This window comes from Erpetoichthys calabaricus, chromosome 5, assembly GCF_900747795.2.
Source record: "Erpetoichthys calabaricus chromosome 5, fErpCal1.3, whole genome shotgun sequence".
NCBI classification, from domain to species: domain Eukaryota; kingdom Metazoa; phylum Chordata; class Cladistia; order Polypteriformes; family Polypteridae; genus Erpetoichthys; species Erpetoichthys calabaricus.
In genome coordinates, this window is record NC_041398.2 from 116,183,719 (window position 1) to 116,204,563 (window position 20,845).

The window sequence follows — 20,845 nt, forward strand, 5'->3', positions numbered from 1 at the left end:
TATCTAACTTGTGCCCTAGACTGCATGGCTAGGCTCTGGATCTCTACATCCTGGATTAACCAGTCTGAAAATGACTATGACTGGTATTAGTTTGACAGTGAACATATTTGTTTTGAGGTTAGCATAAACTGTTTCCAGAGCCATGTGACATTACTAATAAACCATAAGATAATTTAAGGTGTACTGCAAAATAGTAGGGTAAGGAGGTCTTCCAAAGTCCTTAATTTTAATATAAAGAATAGATATATCATATGTTGTTTGCCACCTAAACTTAGATTTATCTCATTTTAGGACTTGGTGAGGACCAGAAGATTGCTTATTATGTCCTGACAAGTAGGTTATACTTACTGTGACATCCTGATATACAGTTGAACTGAGGGGCCGAGCATCAGTACTGTACACATCACCTCACAGTTGTACATTAAATAAGTGCCGTGATACAGCAGGCTAACCACCCAGTCCCATTATTATGAGCATGCCTCTATGAACACAATTGCATAGATGTTACTTAAAATAATTGCATTATTGGGTTGGGAAAATAAAGTCAACATATGTATAAACATGGCCTTCATTTTAAAATATATCTGCACTCACTGTAATATGTAAACCAAGATAACATAATCCCCCTATTTTTTCTGAAAGACAGAAAGGAAGGCTTGATTTTATTAAGAGAAAATGATGACTCGACCTTAAAAGGGCATAAGTCTGGTGAATCAGAGAAAAAGGGACTTAGCAGAAGTGTAGCCAAAAAAATGGGAGAAAAAGTTCTAAACCAAAAGATCAGAAACCAAACAAATAAATCAAAACTAAAGGCAAAAAAATTGAAGATGAAAGGTACAGAGCACAGGACAAAAAGCCAAATGTCCAAGATAACAAATAAAGCATGAAAATCAAGAGACTGTTTGTTTCCCAAAAGCTAGAGTGCATGAAGTAGTGCACCAACATCCAATAGCTAATGGGATCACACCCACGTGACCAGCAATGGCCATCATAACTAAATTGTGTGGTGCCACACATAAAAAATAAATTGCAGTGTTGTGCCAGAGCAAATTATAAGACAAAATACATTTTCTAAACAAAATATAGTATAAAATAATTAACGTATGAACAGTAAATGAAAGATAATTACCCCCAAAAATTAAGATATGCTTATCAGGATTGTTGCAATTGGGTTGCATAAAATTCTGAAGCACAGACGTGGGAATGTTCTACTGATAACAACAAGCTGATAACAAACTTTAGCCCATCTTTTCATAGAGCCTAAAATATGTTGAATTTCATATTCTAAATCCCCATTAACAACACCAGGAGGTGGAGGAGTTAAAAGTTGTCCACAAAAGACAAAATGTGAACCACACACTCTGCCTTACCTTTGTAGTCTAACGGTATTTGTTGTTGTTTTATTAGAACAGTTTCTGGTAGAGGGTTTCCACCACCTGCATGTTCACACTCACGATAAGCCACTTGTCCTTACAATATTTCAAATATTCTATTCAGCTTGGTATAGAAGATTGTGACAAAGGCACAGTGAGTGGAATTTCACCCTTGGAATACTTGGATTGGGGGGTTACTGAAATTCCAATTCTGGTCTGAGCTTTTATTTTGAAAAGACTGCCAGAGTTAAGGGGAACACAGGAAGGGCTTCTATGTTGATAGAAAGTGCAACAGGAAGATCATCATTCCTCCTGAGGAAGGACAAAAAGAAAGGGGAAAGAAGAGATCCTCCATTTTTAGGAGGGAAAAAATACAGGCCTGAAGAGGAGACTGCGGGTAATAGTCTTGAGGATTACAAAAGGACTACAAATTATGACAAAATAAATTATTATAAGTGGTTGTGAAGATCTAGATGGGATGGAGAAACTTCCAGATAACTAAAATAACGGATTGTACTTACTGGATGTTCCCTGAAGCTAGACAAATGGAAAAAAAACAACCAGCATTGGACAGAGTTATGGAGGTCCACAAGGAATGGGAGAGAGCAGTCGTGTTTTGTAATGGAAACAAAGACTATTCCCAGAGTTTATTTAGGAATTTCAAACACTCATTTTTTCTTGATATTATGTAACCTTGGTACCACAGTAGTCATAGATATATATATTCCAGTAGTTGTAGTTATTGATGAATTCATTTTAAAATTCTAAATATATTTTGGTTGTTCTGTTCTACACCATAAATTAAAGAGTTATAGTTTTTTTTTAATGGTCTAGAAGTCAACCTTGATGTGTTAATAATTCAACTTGGGGATAGCTGATTGTTACAAGATGTCAAGGTACCAAAGGCAAACAAAACTTTCTATAACCCATATAAACATTCAAACAGATACATTCTGATGAGATAGAGGCACAGTTTACATATTTTTCAAGATCTTGATTAATATGTTGAATTTGTCTATTACACTGAAAGGTAATAACAAAGTAAAGTTTAATTGTTAAATGAAATAGTTTCCAGAAATGGGAAAAAAATTGAGGGTCTTGGTCTAAAATAATTGTTTTCAAAAACGTGTTTAACCTAGCAATTTTTTCTGAAAATGGTTGTAAATTTTTTAGCAATAGGTATCTTTTTCAGAGCAGCAAACCAGGCATGTTTAGTAAAGCAATCAGTTCTAAGAATTAATGCATTTCCCGCAGGTGAAAAGCAAATCAGTGATAAAATCCAGAGAAATTTCTTCCAGTGGTGAATTAGCTTGCAACAAATCAAGGGTCAGCAAGTGGAAACATTTACTCTGCTATATTTCACAAGATTGCACATAATCTTTAGCATCTGAACTTAAAGATGGCCACCATAAATTATGACTAATGATTTTATACATTTTTTTTCTTTTAATCTAGGATGTCGTGCCAAAAAGAAATCATGTTAACACAGAAGCACTGCCTTTGTGTTGTTCTGGAACAAATTTTAAATCGGAAGGCACTTAGTTACCATTGTTCCATTATTTGCATTTTTTATTAGTTCTAATAAATCTCCTTTATCAACCTGAATGAAAACTGTTAAAACCTTTTCTAGAAGCAGGAAGTAAATCTAGCTCAGGGTTGTTTTCTGAATCTTCAAATTGCCTTTAATTTTTTTTTATCTCTAGCATGATATGAAAAAACAAAATGAAATTAACTAAAAAAATGAAGACCACCTAGCTTCACCATTTTCTACTTTTAAATAAGTAAGATTTTTTACGATCGGTGAAAATAATAAATGGATGCTGGGCACCTTCCAATCAGTGCCGCCATTCTTTTAATGCAAGTTTAATTGCTAGAGATTTCCAATATAAGACATCCTAGATTTGTTCTGCAGAATTTAATTAATGTGAATAAAATGTGCACGGATGAACTTTATTACTATCTGGAAATCATGAGACAAAGATAGCCTTAACCAAAATGCTTGCTGCATCTGCTTGGACTATAAAAGGCAAAGAACTATCTGAATGAATACACATTGAAGCAATGGAGAAAGCCATCTTTATCTTTTATAATGCTTGATGTGCTTCACAGTTCTACTGAAGTTTTTGTGTGGTCTTTTATTGAAGAAATATGACCAACATTAGAGATAAACTCACAACAGTAATTTGCAGACCCTATGATTATCTGGCAGTATGTGGTTTGAGTTATCAATACTCAAGCATTGATGAGAAATTTCACAGGCTAAGACCTTTACCGAAGATCAATAAATTTCACACTTTCTACTTTCATTAACACCTTTTTATGTCAAAACCTGAACAGTGCTTCACTCTGTTGTACATTATGAGACTTGAAGTTCAAAATAATTTAGTTAAACTGTTGACTCAGATAGGCCTACCTTACTTAACAAAGAAGAAATCAAGGGCAGAGGATTATTTTTCTTTACAGTTACAGTATTTTAATAAGCTCCCCGTTATCAATACAGGACCTGAGTAAATCATGTTTCTTTTCTACAAAGAAAAACCCTACTGATCTGAAAAAAAATATGTTGTTTAGATTTTCTTTTATATATTTCTCCATTGCTAGACTCTCAGAATGTGAGAAAGGATGGATTTTTTTTCGAGAGAGAGCACCTGACAAAAGTTAAATTGTGCAATAATAGCTGCTATACGCAGGTAAAATAGAAGAGCCCTGTTTACTATAAAAATCAAACAAAGCCTAATTTGTAAGAAACGTTTTTCCAAAAAATACTTTACCCAAGAATTAAGTCTTTGATTAGGCCTTTCCTTCATTTTGCAACAAAGCTCAGATGCTTTTTTTACTGCACTCTTATACAATATGGTCACCACGTGCATCATGTACCTAGCAAATATGTTGCATAGCAAACATACACATACAATATGGCGGCACCCATTAAAAGCAGAAACACAAAATGGTAAGACTAAAAACAAATAATAAAATACAAAATTATTCATGCGTTCCTAGTAGATGTGGAGTGTAAGACTTATGTTGAATATAAGCTATAAAATAGAATACTGTATTGCTATTGCATTATCAACCCTTGATTATATTTTTTACTAACTTTTTTACTTAACTTGTGAATTTCCCCTTGGGGATTAATAAAGTATCTATCTATCTATCTAAAAATACATTGTTTTTGCAACTAAGCATTTAACTACATTTTGCATTATGTCTACATTTTGCATGTAGCAAATACAATTTTATTTTATTTTATTTTTGTGGCATAATAGAGGGTGAACAGTTTGTGAAATTTGTTTAAATTTAGTAATGGTTCTGTTTGTCTGCGCCTTCTATAATGTTGAACTGTGTGACAACTAGTGATGAGCAAACTCCACACAGTTTGCTTAGCTGTGAGTTTGGAGAAATCACAGAAATGTTCAGGAAATGCACTGAAGTCAATGGGGAAAGAAGAGCTGAACTAGTTTTGAGTGGATTTTAATGATAAAATAGTCTTTAAAATGTTACTGAGGTCCAGGAAAATGTATGCCAATTATGCTGAACCAGTTATTATGGCCAAAATGTGAACCAAGCTGTGACTGACGCAGAGGCACGTGTAAAATCCAACAGGCTTTCTATTTTTCTTCACCTGTGGGGCACGTCTTCCCCGTGAACCCCACAGGCAATACACAGTCCCAAAGCACTTAAACAAGACACACAACTCTCCACCTTGGTACCACCACTCCTCCCAGGCAACCTCGTCCTCTTCCTCCCGGTTCTGGCCGTGGAGTGGTGGTGGCTGGCCCATTTTATAGCCCACCTGGAAGTGTTCCAGGTGCTTGACCACCTGGTCCCAATTGCTGATTCAGCCGGGCTCTTGAATCCAGGCAGCACCCCCTAGCGGCCACCCCAGCTCCCAACCAAGCTGTGGAGGACTCCATCTCCCATGGAGCCCTGTGGGAGGTTGGGGAATCACCTTCAGCCATGGAGGCTGCCACCAAGCGTCCCGGGGGGAGGTATTGAGTTGCCCATGGTTGCTCCCCCGGAACATATGCAGCAGGGGCGTCCCGGCCGCCCATCACAATATATATATTGTGGGAGATGGCCGGCTGTTTATCCCGGCCAGCACCCCCAGGCCGCTAGATGGAGCCCTCCCTGTGGCATGAGAGTGCCCCAAAGACCAGCAGAGAATTATGGACAGTGGAGTTTTTTATTCCCAACCCTGCTGGACACCATGGGGTCCACCAGAGGACGCCGCAGGGAGGCTCAAGGACTTATGCATGCCCTATAACCTGGAAACACGTCATCATCATATGACCAGAAGGGACAACGTGTGTCCGGGTTGAAGAAAAGGACTTTTAATCTGACCGGAAGTGATAAGGACTCATGGACTGCTGGGCTGGAGCCACTTCCGGGTCGGAGAGTATAAAAGGACTCTGGGAAAGCCCAGACGCGGAGCTGAGCTGGGAGGTAGGGTGGTGAAGTGTCTGGGAGAGGAGGATTGGTAATTGTGATTGGTTATTGAGTATATGAGTAGTGTGGAGTGGAGGGTGCTTTGTGCACAGTATTATTATATAATAAATAATAATTGTACTTTTACCGGGTGTTTGGAGTGGTACCTGAGGGTTCAAGGGCGCACTAATATGCTCTACTGCTACTATATATATATATATATATATATATATATATATATATATATATATATATATATATATATATATATATATATACATAAACATACATACATAAGTATACTCACAGAGGTCTAGCCTTCAGAGCAAAAAATAGTCATGCAGCAGGAGCCACAGCCTTCTTGCTGGGCATGCACTGGGATCTTATAAGGGGAGGGGGCATAGGCCAAATGTAGTTACTATGGCAGTTACTATCAAAAATGTAAACAGACGGTCAGAAATTTTATATCTTTATACTGCAAACATGTTCATAGTACAATACTTTGTAAATATTAGGCCATAGGATTATTCAAGTAATGAAATCTCTAAAACCCTATAGGAAGCCTCAGGCCGTTAATGCAGATCAAAAAAACAACTTAACTAAATACTCATTTACATTAATTAACATTGATAATTTCAATTAAAAATAGTGCCCCATAAACGTGAATTATCAATTTGATTTACTGTACACCTTACCTTCTTGAAATTAATGCATTGAGTGATACTACTTGAAAGAAAAATTGATTTAAAAATCAAAAGGAAGCTTATAAAATTTCATTTTAGGGGGTATTATCAGTTTGAATTTGTAATACCCATGTTTACATCAGTGCCATAAAAGAAATATTTCATTAGTTGTTTAACAAAGATTCTGTCAATAGCTGATATATAGTGAAAACAAATGTGTTGAAATGTCAGCTAAGAAGAAATGATTAAGATTTATATCTGTTTACTTGAAAGCAGTGACAAGCCATACTCTGAATGAACAGAAACAGGTGTACATACAGAGTATGCAGTGTATTATTTTTAAATGTAAATGAATAGATTTTTTGGGTTTGTGAGTGAAAACCAAAAATACACATGTAGATAATAATAGTATCAGTGTATTTACAGCATATATTTGGACTGAATGAGAAAATCCTAATCTTAGATTCAAAAAGCTCATCTTGTTTCTGCTCTCGTCCTTATCAATAGGCTTTGTGGTGACATGGATGCTTGATATATCTCTTTAGACTTTCACTATCCTGTTAATGCAGTATTCTGGGCTTGCTTTAAATAATATTGGAACACATTAAATTTTACCTTGCCAGTACACGATATGATTGCAATAAATTATACATTCCTAAACCCAGACTGATTGAAGTTCATTCACACATTTGAACATAAAGAGACTGTGACTGCTGGACAAATAAAAAGATGTTGCTGGCTACATCCTTAGAAACATTAAAATGGATTGTGCCACAGCACACTATAAGGCAGATCTAACAATCAATGATTCTGCACACGAAAGCATCACTAGTACAGCTGAGGTTTCAGTGCTATTTGGTATATTGATTCTTGTTACAAAGCCTAGCTACAGTGAGTGAAATCACAATAAATGGCTGCTTTGATGGATTTTAGTTGTTTTGCTTTATTGATGGGGTTTTCATAACCAGTATGATTCCAGGGTCCTTTCTACTTCATTGATGTAATAAGAATGAAAGGCAGGCTCCTAGAAAGAGTTTGTGCTGACCACAGTATTGAAAACAAGCAATAATTCTACATCTGTTAATAGATAGATAGATAGATACATAGATAGACAGATAGATAGATAGATACTTTATTAATCCCAAGGGGATATTCACATTCTCCAGCAGCAGCATACTGATACAATAAACAATATTAAATTAAAGATTGATAATAATGCAGGTAAAAAAACAGACAATAACTTTGTATAATGTTAAATGTTAATGTTTACCCCGCCGGGTGGAATTGAAGAGTCGCATAGTTTGGGGGAGGAACGATCTCCTCAATCTGTCAGTAGAGCAGGACAGTGACAGTAGTCTGTCGCTGAAGCTGCTCTTCTGTCTGGAGATGATACTATTTAGTGGATGCAGTGGATTTTCCATAATTGATAGGAGCCTGCTGAGCACCCGTCGCTCTGCCACAGATGTTAAACTGTCCAGCTCAATGTCAACGATAGAGCTTGCCTTCCTCACCAGTTTGTCCAGGCGTGAGGCGTCTTTCTTCTTAATGCTGCCTCCCCAGCACACCACCGTGTAGAAGAGGGCGCTCGCCACAACCGTCTGATAGAACATCTGCAGCATCTTATCAAATGTTGAAGGACGCCAGCCTTCTAAGGAAGTATAACCGGCTCTGTCCTTTCTTGCACAGAGCATCAGTATTGGCAGTCCAGTCTAATTTATCATCCATCTGCACTCCCAGGTATTTATAGGTCTGCACACAGTCACCTCTGATGATCACGGGGTCCATGAGGGGTCTGGGCCTCCTAAAATCCACCACCAGCTCCTTGGTTTTGCTGGTGTTCAGGTGTAGGTGGTTTGAGTCACACCATTTAACAAAGTCATTGATTAGGGCCCTATACTCCTCATCCTGCCCACTCCTGATGCAGCCCACGATAGCAGTGTCATCAGTGAACTTTTGCACGTGGCAGGACTCCGAGTTGTACTGGAAGTCCGATGTATATAGGCTGAACAGGACCGGAGAAAGTACAGTCCCCTGTGGCGCTCCTGTGTTGCTGACCACAATGTCAGACGTGCAGTTCCCAAGACGCACATACTGAGGTCTGTCTTTAAGACAGTCGACGATCCATGCCACCAGGTATGAATCAACTCCCATCTCTGTCAGCTTGTTCCTAAGGAGTAGAGGTTGGATTGTGTTGAAGGCGCTAGAGAAGTCTAGAAACATAATTCTTACAGCACCACTGCCTCTGTCCAAGCTGGAGAGGGATTGATGTAGCATATAGATGATGGCATCCTCCACTCCCACCTTCTCCTGATATGCAAACTGCAGAGGGTCGAGGGCGTGTTGAACCTGTGGCCTCAGGTGGTGAAGCAGCAGCCTCTCCATGGTCTTCATCACATGTGATGTCAGAGCAACAGGCCGGAAGTCATTCAGCTCACTAGGATGTGATACCTTTGGGACTGGGGTGATGCAAGATGTTTTCCAAAGCCTCGGGACTCTCCCCTGTTCCAGGCTCAGGTTGAAGATGCGCTGTAGAGGACCCCCCAGCTCCGATGCACAGACCTTCAGCAGTCGTGGCGATACTCCATCTGGACCTGTCTCCTCAGCTATCTGCTCACCTGCGCTGTTGTAATTATGTGTGGGTTAGGTCTTTTATTTTATTATTATTTTATTTTTAATATTGCTTTTAAAAGCCGTTCTTTTCAATTCTTCAGCATAGTTTAGTACACTGATTAACGCTACATTATCCACAAAAAAAGCCTTTTCAATATAAACACAGCATATTTCTTTAAACTCGTCAAATGGCACTGTAAGTCTAGCTCTCTCATTCAGACTATTTATGCATTAAAACCTTTTAAGATTAAAACACACAAACTTCACACAGGAAGTAATATGACCAAGTTTCAAGTCTTCTAGAGCTACAAGACTCTGGTGCTAGGCAACACACCACAATGACACCTCAAACGAGGCTGTAACTTTCAGACCATGTAATAACTCAGATTAAGTGTTTCTTTACATACTTCATGCTGACTGATGAGAACTCAAGTGCAAGCTCTGAAACATTCATAACCAACAAGATGCTTTTGTTATTCTCTTTCTTTCTTTCTTTCTTTCTTTCTTTCTTTCTTTCTTTCTTTCTTTCTTTCTTTCTTTCTTTCTTTCTTTCTTTCTTGTCATTTGAAACAAGAGTAAACTGAAGTCATGTATGCATGCCATCTACAGCATATACTGACTCCATTTGACAGTGCTGTGGGGAAAGAGCTCTACAGACTATGTGTTCTGGCATGTCAAGAGGAACCACAATACCAGAGACACCCTGGAGGAGCAGACTTGCAGGGACAGAGACACCATTATAGACCGCCATTGAATAAAAGAACTGTCGATTTGCAATAGCGTGTGCTACATGGCATCATTGCTGTTAATTGCTGCCATTGCTGTCACAGACAAATGTCCTTTCTGTGAAGAGAGAGAGAGGCCGTTTTTTACTGTTTTCTCTTCTGTTCTAGACTTCTGCCACTTTTAAGTGTTCTTAACTTGCCTTTTAATGATTGTGTGTTTATTTATGGTATTAATGGAAATAAGAATAATTAAGATAAATGTCAGATTGGTAATTTCCTAATCGGACAGGCTAAGCTAGTGTAATAAGAAGTCAAAGACACGCATAAAGGTTTGGGGTTTTTAGCCCCGTATACTGCAACAAAAATCATCTCCAGTTATGCAAAACTCAGAAGACACTGAAGGGAGGGAGAACAGACAGTTTATAGTAAAGGACTGGAAATTAAACTGTGGAATGCTGGGAGAATCGTGGTGGAGTATGGGGGTATGATGTCATCAATTGGGAAGCAGAGGGAAGAAAGGGACCCGGAAGTGTGCGTCTCTTAAAGTCATCCGGGCAATCTTTATGGCGGCGGTGTCCTGGTCTTTCTGAGGAAGCAAAGAGAGAGAGATTAGTAGATAGACAGATAGATAGATAGATAGATAGATAGATAGATAGATAGATAGATAGATAGATAGATAGATAGATAGATAGATAGATACTTTATTAATCCCAAGGGGAAATTCACATAGTATGCTGCTGTTGTCCCCCTACGGGACTTGTCGCAATACAAAATGGGTCGTTAAGCTGCTCCCCAAGTGCTCGTGCGTGACAGGACCCCCCCTTAGCCCAGACCCATCGGGTCAGGCAGCCCAAACCGAGAGGTCGTGAACCAGAGAGAGCGCGTCAGCATTGGCATGCAGGTTACCTCGGCGATAAATGACAGTAAATTTGAATGGCTGCAGGTCCAAAAACCACCTGGTGACCCGAGGATTCAAGTCTCGATGAAGGGCCATCCACTGGAGGGTGGCATGATCCGTCACCAGGATGAAGTCCCGGCTCAACAGGTAGTACCGCAGGTGAGTTACTGCCCATTTGATTGCCAAAGCTTCCCGCTCCACCGCGGCACACCTCGTCTCCCGGTCCAACAGTTTCCGACTCAGGTATATCACGGGGTGTTCAACACCGTCGATGCTCTGGCTCAGCACGGCCCCAAGACCTGTGTCCAAAGTATCGGTCTGGAGAATAAAAGGAAGTGAGAAGTTAGGAGTCCTTAATACAGGTGCCGTTGTAAGGGCCATTTTTAAGTCACTGAATGCCCGTTCCGTCTCCTCGCTCCACACCACATGTAAAGGGGCCCTTTTCTTTGTCAGGTCTGTCAAGGGTGCTGCTCTCTCTGAAAAATGAGGTACAAACCAACGGTAGTACCCCGCTAATCCTAAGAACGCTTGCACCTGTTTCTTGACCATCGGACGGGGCCATTCCAAAATGTCTTTAATTTTAGTACACTGTGGCTTCACCAGCCTTCCTCCTACTAGGTAGCCCAAATATCGGGTCTCGTTCATCCCAAAGTAACACTTTTGAGGATTGATACGGAGCCCAGCTTTCGCTAGTGTCAGGAGCACTGTGTATACCTGCACTACATGTTCCTCCCAAGTGCCGGAATAGATAACCACGTCATCCAGGTAGGCGGCACAGTAGGTCTGGTGGGGCCTTAGCACTCTGTCTACCAGACGTTGGAAGGTCACTGGTGCCCCTTGCAGCCCAAATAGGAGTACCTTGTATTGCCAGTGTCCGCTAGGGGTACTGAAAGCAGTTTTTTCTTTCGCAGATGCCGTTAAGGGAATTTGCCAATGCCCCTTGGTCATGTCAAGAGTAGGCAGGTAACAGGCCGTCCCTAGTCTCTCAAGGAGCTCATCCACTTGGGGCATGGGGTAGGCGTCAAATCTGGAGACCTGATTGAGACGTCTAAAGTCATTGCAGAACCTCCACGACCCGTCTGGTTTGGATACAAGGACAATAGGACTGGACCAGGGGCTATGGCTCTCCTCAATGATGTCCATGTCCAACATTTGTTGAACCTCCAGCTCCATTTCAGAACGTTTTGCCTCGGGGAGGCGACAGGGCCGTTCCCTGACAACCACCCCCGGGTCTGTCATGATGTCGTGCTGAATCAACGAGGTCCGGCCAGGTACTTCACTGACCACCTTTGGGACGGACAGGATCATTCTTTCGAGCTCCTGTCGTTGGAGGGGAAACAAATTGGGGCCGAAGTTAAGCATGGTGTTTTCTGAGAAAAGGGAGAGAGCTGGGCCGGGAGGAGGGTCGTCTTCCCTGTCCTTCCACGGCTTCAGTAAGTTAATATGGCAGACTCTCTCACTCTGCCAACAGTTTGGTTTACTCACCAAATAATCGACGAGTCCCTTCCTCTCCTTAACCTTGTAAGGCCCTAGCCAATGGGCCAACAATTTGGAGTGAGAGGTGGGCACAAGCACCATTACGCGATCCCCTGGCTGGAATTCGTGTAGGGAAGTGTTCCGATTATAATTCCGGACGTGCACTGCTTGAGCCCTGGACATGTGTTCTTTGATTAAGGGTCTAATTTTAGCCAATCTATCGCGTAACTGCGATAGGGGAAAACCCCGTGGAGGCTTGAGGCACCTCCCTGTAGGCGAAAAGCACTAGTGGTAAAAGTTGGTCCCAGTTCCTACCGTCCACGCTGTCTACCTTGCGAAGCATCTGTTTAAGGGTTTGTTTGAACCGTTCAACGAGGCCATCCGTCCGTGGATGATAGACGGATGCCTTACGATGCTTAACCAGGAGTAACTCGGCAACCTCCCTGAACATATCCAATGTGAAGGGCGTACCCTGATCCGTGAGGATTTCTTTGGGTATGCCCACTTGGGGAAAAAAGCCCTACTAGTTCCCGTGCAACGTTTTTCGTGTTAGTGGTTCGCAGGGGGACCGCTTCAGGGTATTGAGTCGCGTAGTCAACCATAACTAAAATATACTTGTGACCACGCACCGAAGGTTCTAGGGGTCCGACGAGATCGACACCGATCCTCTCAAAGGGAATATCTACAAGGGGAATCGGGATCAGAGGAGCGCGGTCCCTTTGGGGCATCTGGCGCAGCTGACAGACAAGGCAAGACTGACAGAAGCTCCAGACCTCCTCATTGACCCCGGGCCAGTAAAACCGGAGTTTTATCCTCTCCAGTGTTTTTTTGGCCCAGAGATGGGCGCCTAAAAGGTGGGCATGAGCTAGTTCGCAAACCTCCTGCCGGTAGGTCCATGGCACTAACAACAACGTCTGCACCTCGCCTTCGTGCTCCGTGACTCGATAAAGTAGCTCGTTGTCTAATACAAAGTATGGTCCGTGTGGTGTGGAAGCCATTGACGATATGTCATCTACGGACACGATAGCATTCCGGGCAAACTTCAGGGAATCATCGTTCCACTGTTCACGTTTAAATGATGCCTGCTTAGACCGGTACTGAATGTCTAAGCCGGCGAAGACATCAGGAATTTGGTCAGTGGGAGCACCCGCCTGCCCCGGAACCCCACCCGGTTGTACTTCCAGGTCGAGGTCTGGCGCCAATGAGAGCTCCCCCGACCACTCCACGTCATCACTAGTTGCCAAGGAGCACAACGTGGGAGCAGCTGGGCGGGCCCCTTGACCCTCCATAGTCAAACCCAGTCGAGGTATAGGAGTGATGATAGTCCTACCGCATTTAGTTTCCGACCAGTCTCGTCCCAAGATGACTGGAAAGGGGGGCTCCGGCATCACAGCGACCAACAGTTGTTTAGGAGTCCCTTACCAGGTGATGTAACACCTTGCGGACCTATATGCCCTGGTCTCCCCGTGCACACATTTAATGCTCATACACTGAGCAAGCCATTGTCACGGTAAGAGGTAACGGCGAGCAACAATGGTGATGTTACTCCCGGAATCAAACATTGCAACCACCAAGTGCTCATTTACCAACACCACTCCCATATTTGTGACCGCAAGGGGGTTCGACAGTGCACAATACCTCTCTCCTTTGGCCTAGCTGCAGTCCATTGGCTCCGCGTTGAGAGGACATGCTGGCAGCAGGTGTCCCGGCTCACCACACTTGAAACAGCGCGGCAGTGCGGGTTTCCAGTCTCTTGGTCTGGCCGTAGCCTCTGTGGCGTGGTGAGTGGGTTCAGGGGTGGCAACACATCCCTGCTGGGTCCCATGAGCGAGCCCCTCAGACCCCCCGAAGTTGGGTGACTGCCAGTTGTCTCTCCAGAACCTCCAGAAGGCCGTTCATGTCTTTGAACGGGTGCCTCCGGACCTGCTGGGCCAGATAGTCTGGCATGGCATATATCAAGCCCTCGCAAGCCACTTGCTCAACCACCTGGCGAGCCTGGTTTTTATCTGGCCATAGCCAGCGCCCGAACTTGCCCCAGTATTCAAATGCTTGGGCCCTAGCCGGGAGTGCGGGCTCAAATTTCCAGTGCCGCCAGACCCTTGCCTACTGGCCAGAGGTCACCCTGTAACACTGGTATATCTCAGCCCTCAGGAGGTCGTATTGGGTGGCTTCCTCCTCGGGGAGGTCATGATAGGCCCGCTGCGCAGGCCCCTTTAGATATGGAGCCAAGATGGATGCCCACTCCGCCCGCGGCTACTGGTTCCTGGTTGCCGTCCTCTCAAATATAGAGAGGTACGACTTAATGTCGTCATTCTCAGTAAGAGGGAGTATCGGAGGTGGAGGAGGCCTCGTGGGCTCCGACCTTACCGCTTCTGCCGCTGCCAGCCGCCTCTGGATTTTGGTGAGCTCCGTCTTAGTTGCCACCTGCTCCATCTTGACAGCTTGGAGCTCCATGACCAGGGTGTTGAGGACTGTGTTCAGGTCCTGTCCTTCAGTCATTTTTTACAGATCTGGTATCCTGCCGGCTATGCCACTGTAATAAGAAGTCAAAGACACACATAAAGGTTTGGGGTTTTTAGCCCCATATACTGTAACAAAAATTGTCTCCAGTTATACAAAACTCAAAAGACACCGAAGGGAGGGAGGATGGACAGTTTATAGTAAAGGACCGGAAATGAAACTGTAGAATGCTGGGAGAATCATGGTGGAGTATGGGGGTATGATGTCATCAATTGGGAAGCAGAGGGAAGAAAGGAATCCGGAAGTGTGCATCTCTTAAAGTCATCCGGGCGATCTTCACTGCGGCGGTGTCCCGGTCTTTCTGAGAAAGCAAAGAGAGAGAGATTAGTACGCTGCCGTTGTCCCCCTGCGGGACTTGTCGCAATGCAAAACGGGTCGTTAAGCTGCTCCCCAAGCGCTCGTGCGTGACACTAGACATTTATAAATCCAAAAAGAGAATGTGAAGTCAAATACACAACTAGACATATGAACATTTCATGGAATTGTTAAAGCCAGGGTGTATTTGGAATATAAATTCTAAAAAATGACTGCAAATATGAATTGTTTTGAGGAATAATGGTATATTCATGAGGCAATTTATAAACTTGAAGATAATGAGTTGATTTTTCTTATTAAGGTAGATAGATAGATAGATACAGTGGTGTGAAAAACTATTTGCCCCCTTCCTGATTTCTTATTCTTTTGCATGTTTGTCACACAAAATGTTTCTGATCATCAAACACATTTAACTATTAGTCAAATATAACACAAGTAAACACAAAATGCAGTTTGTAAATGGTGGTTTTTATTATTTAGGGAGAAAAAAAAATCCAAACCTACATGGCCCTGTGTGAAAAAGTAATTGCCCCCTGAACCTAATAACTGGTTGGGCCACCCTTAGCAGCAATAACTGCAATCAAGCGTTTGCGATAACTTGCAATGAGTCTTTTACAGCGCTCTGGAGGAATTTTGGCCCACTCATCTTTGCAAAATTGTTGTAATTCAGCTTTATTTGAGGGTTTTCTAGCATGAACCGCCTTTTTAAGGTCATGCCATAGCATCTCAATTGGATTCAGGTCAGGACTTTGACTAGGCCACTCCAAAGTCTTCATTTTGTTTTTCTTCAGCCATTCAGAGGTGGATTTGCTGGTGTGTTTTGGGTCATTGTTCTGTTGCATCACCCAAGATCGCTTCAGCTTGAGTTGACGAACAGATGGCCGGATATTCTCCTTCAGGATTTTTTGGTAGACAGTAGAATTCATGGTTCCATCTATCACAGCAAGCCTTCCAGGTCCTGAAGCAGCAAAACAACCCCAGACCATCACACTACCACCACCATATTTTACTGTTGGTATGATGTTCTTTTTCTGAAATGCTGTGTTCCTTTTACGCCAGATGTAATGGGACATTTGCCTTCCAAAAAGTTCAACTTTTGTCTCATCAGTCCACAAGGTATTTTCCCAAAAGTCTTGGCAATCATTGAGATGTTTCTTAGCAAAATTGAGACGAGCCCTAATGTTCTTTTTGCTTAACAATGGTTTGCGTCTTGGAAATCTGCCATGCAGGCCGTTTTTGCCCAGTCTCTTTCTTATGGTGGAGGCGTGAACACTGACCTTAATTGAGGCAAGTGAGGCCTGCAGTTCTTTAGACGTTGTCCTGGGGTCTTTTGTGACCTCTCGGATGAGTCGTCTCTGCGCTCTTGGGGTAATTTTGGTCGGCCGGCCACTCCTGGGAAGGTTCACCACTGTTCCATGTTTTTGCCATTTGTGGATAATGGCTCTCACTGTGGTTCGCTGGAGTCCCAAAGCTTTAGAAATGGCTTTATAACCTTTACCAGACTGATAGATCTCAATTACTTCTGTTCTCATTTGTTCCTGAATTTCTTTGGATCTTGGCATGATGTCTAGCTTTTGAGGTGCTTTTGGTCTACTTCCCTGTGTCAGGCAGCTCCTATTTAAGTGATTTCTTGATTGAAACAGGTGTGGCAGTAATCAGGCCTGGGGGTGGCTACGGAAGTTGAACTCAGGTGTGATACACCACAGTTAGGTTATTTTTTAACAAGGGGGCAATTACTTTTTCACACAGGGCCATGTAGGTTTGGATTTTTTTTCTCCCTAAATAATAAACACCATCATTTAAAAACTGCATTTTGTGTTTACTTGTGTTATATTTGACTAATGGTTAAATGTGTTTGATGATCAGAAACATTTTGTGTGACAAACATGCAAAAGAATAAGAAATCAGGAAGGGGGCAAATAGTTTTTCACACCACTGTAGATAGATAGATAGATAGATAGATAGATAGATAGATAGATAGATAGATAGATAGATACTTTATTAATCCCAAGGGGAAATTCACATTTCATATTTGACATATGAATTAAGTTTTTTTCTTTTTGGGTGAGTTTTCTTTGTTTGCTTTATTTACGATATTGTAAATGATATGTTGAGTATCGATTAATAACGTTCAATTCAAAATTCAGAAAAATTCTTTTTCTTTCTTTCTTTCTTTCTTTCTTTCTTTCTTTCTTTCTTTCTTTCTTTCTTTCTTTCTTTCTTTCAGAAATAAAGACATAAGTGACATAAATATGTACTCTAACTGACATTTGGAAAGTATTTTAATTAATCTTGGAGTGCATTTCAAATGAAATTTAGGATATTTTCTATAAACACTGAAACTATAGTAAAGCACAAACATATTCACAATTGCTGATGTTTTGTAAATTGTGCTTTTTATGAAAATGTTACTATGTAATGTAAACTGATAGAGTTTGATATGAAAAGGACTGTTAATGATGAACAAATTCTATTTACCTGTAAAATGATTTAGTTTGGAATGCTTATCATATTTTTATGTATATCTAAATGCAATAAAAGTCTTATTCTGGAGTGGTAAAGTGTCCGTATTAAAAGGGTCACTTGTAATAATGTCCTAATGTGAAATGCAATAGAACACCTATATGAATGAAAATTCTGAATTGGAAAGAGCAGAGATCAATGTATGTTTTCTAAATAATTATAATTATTAAACAGAATTGTTGTACAAAAGTTAATATTGCTGCCTGGCAACTCCAGAGGCAAAGATTTGCATGTGTAATCTGAGTGCAAATGATTGTTTTTAAGTGCTTTGTTTTTCTCTCAAATTCCATGCATGTCACACTAATTTTTCATAAACTGGCCAAGTGCAAGTCAGTAGTGAAGGATGTGTGGAAGTGCCCCACAAAAAATGTTTTTCCTATCTCGGGCTGGATATTTGCTTGTGCCGGTGTTCCCAGAAAATTCCAGCATTATGAAAAACTGAACGCATTTGCAAACTTTATCCACAAACATACCTTTGAGTCAAATCAGCTGTGGCAAACAATACAGATTATAATCAAAGTTTCAAACCTTGCTGTAGAATCATTTGAAAGTTCTGATTGTTCTTATTTTTGCACCTGAACACCCCTTTCCATTTAAAACTAAGAAATTATGGATTCACGCACCTTGTTTCAGAGGTCCAGGAGAGTGTTACCGGAGCCTGTTCTATTACCACTGAGTGCAAAACAGGAACAAACAATGCAGTGGGTTACGTATGATTCAGTTTTATTTTGGAACCTGTCACACACACACATCTTATAGAAGATGTGGAAGGAAAACCCTCGCAGACATGGGGAGACTGTGGAAACTCCACGTAGACAGAAAGCTGGTTTGGGTTATGAACTCACTACCCACTGCACAACATTTGCTGGTGGCTTCATTTAGGCTGCATATACTGTAGTTGGAATGTATGATGACATACTTTTAAAAGAAAGCACATCTTCAGCCTACCTGGCCATTTCCATATAGGCAGTAAGTGCTTTCCATATTCATTGACTCTCTCAGACTCATTTTGTATTCCACAGTTTAACCTTTCAAATGCATACTTATTTATATAACAAGCTTATTTCTGTATAAGTTCATTTTCTTAACAAACATCCTGCTTACAGGATGTAAACATGTTTACAGGTCCATTCTCTTTTCATTTGTGCTTTTTCAGGGAGTTTTAAGTGGTGAAACAGCAAGCCCCATTACCTAACCAATAATTTAATTCTGGCTTGGTTATGAGCTTTTATTGTTTTAATACAGTATATAGAAATGACGCATTGTTGCATCTGGTTTTTCAAAATTATGTGATTTCAAAGACATTGTGCCTTATCTGGAGAATCACTAAATCACTGAAAATGTTCCAATGTGCATTTTAAATTAAAAAAATATGAATCAATGACGTTTTTGCGTATTATACTGTATAATTCAGCGAGTTTAGAAAAATGTCACTTTTCGACTTGTTTTTAAGGCTAAAATCAGTGAATTTATATTGGTAACTATCACGCACACAAGCTTCTCAAGGCTGTTGGAAATCCCCAGGGCACGTGTCACACAATAAACATTTCAGAGACTTTATCAAGGTTAAATTTAGTTGTTAAAAGACAGAATATGTGAAACTACCTAGTGGAACAAATTCATGAAATGCTTGTTTCAGGTATTTTGCGGCCCTCAATCTAATAAGGGTGTAAGACTGAAGGAAGGATGAATTATTCTAGTATTTAACTGAAAAAATAAAAAGCTACTGTAATGCTTTTCTTACATTTTAAAATAGTCACTGATACTGAAGCAAAATATTATAGTGTTTAATGTGTTTATCATGAAGGTGTTCGAATTTAGGCATAAAAATAAAATGATCGTGTCAAATATTCAGTGGATTGTTTTATCTGAATAAACCATAATATATACAGTATGAGTATTTGGAAAGTATACATTTAACAAGTAAAAGATAACAAATGTAAAAGTAGAGCACAAGAGTTGTAATACAGCAGTTAGTCTTAAGGCTAGATGAAAAATGGAACTGACACAAAACCCAAAGTTGTCACCAAAAGCGATATGAAGGCATTGAAATCTCCTTCAACTGTGCATGATCAATGATCACTTCAGATGTGTGCATTAAATTCCATAACTGCCCACAGAGATAACAGATTCTTCAAGAAGCAATGCTTTTTTCCCCCAACTGTAACTCTATCTACTTGGGAAATACACTCTTGTGCACACACTTTTATGACAGAATTCAAAGCATTCTTATGAAATCAGAGCTCTTGAGTATCTTCGCCTCTTTTCCTATACCCACACCAGCCCCAACAGTATACAGTAATAAGAAGTGGCATTGCTGCAGGTTGGAATTACTACTTATGTTAAGCATGAAAAAAAATGTCATCTTCAATCTTCATCACCCAGACAGGGGCTGCTGCTGCTCTTTATATGAAAGATTTTCTTGGCCTTGTGCTATTCTGGAAATATCTGCTACCTTCAGGGTATCAGAATGAGTCACAATTGTGCCTGTAAGTAAGTGGTGAAACTTCCTTCAAATGAAGACTAATATTAGTAAGCTTATGTATTAATCCAGGAGCAGATGAAGATGTCCAAGACTGGTACTAATTAAGATATATGGATATCAATAAGGTAATTTAATTGGTGAAAAAACATTTTTAACTAGGTTTCATAGAACTTAGTAGATGATGCCAATTGGCAAACCTGTCAGGTCATTTTGTATAGTATATTTCACAATTTTTAAAACTAAATTATGTTGGTTTTTATTGTTTTATTATAGTATGAAAAATAATCTTGAAACTGTTAAATGATTTGTATAGCTAATAAGACAAGATCAGAAGGTCCATCTAAAGCATGTGAATTTATGTTTATAATTTACAAAATATAATATGTGCACAAAGGTCATTGCCCTTGAGCAAAACACTTGCAAGTAAAATTAATTTAACAATAAGAAAAATCTATATTAAATTTGATTTAAAATTGCTTATATTGTTAAATAGTTATTTTCAGTTTAGGTGATGCATTTTATTTCAATACATGCTTCAACTTTATATTAATAAAAATGATGTGTGCATACCTTTGTTTATTGATATTCATTTCCAAAACTTAGATTTCAGAGTGTACCCTTGAGAATGCAGGAAAGAAGAATGTCACAGCCAAACCATGTAAAAATTAATTCTCGAAAGAGAGACAAAAAAGAAAAAGCAGCACATTCAATCTCTTGGGATTTACCACCAATTTTATCTTTTCACAAAAAATTTTTTTTTGAAAAGTCCATGTTGAATCAGTTTCTCCCCGACTACTTTATCTTTATGGGCC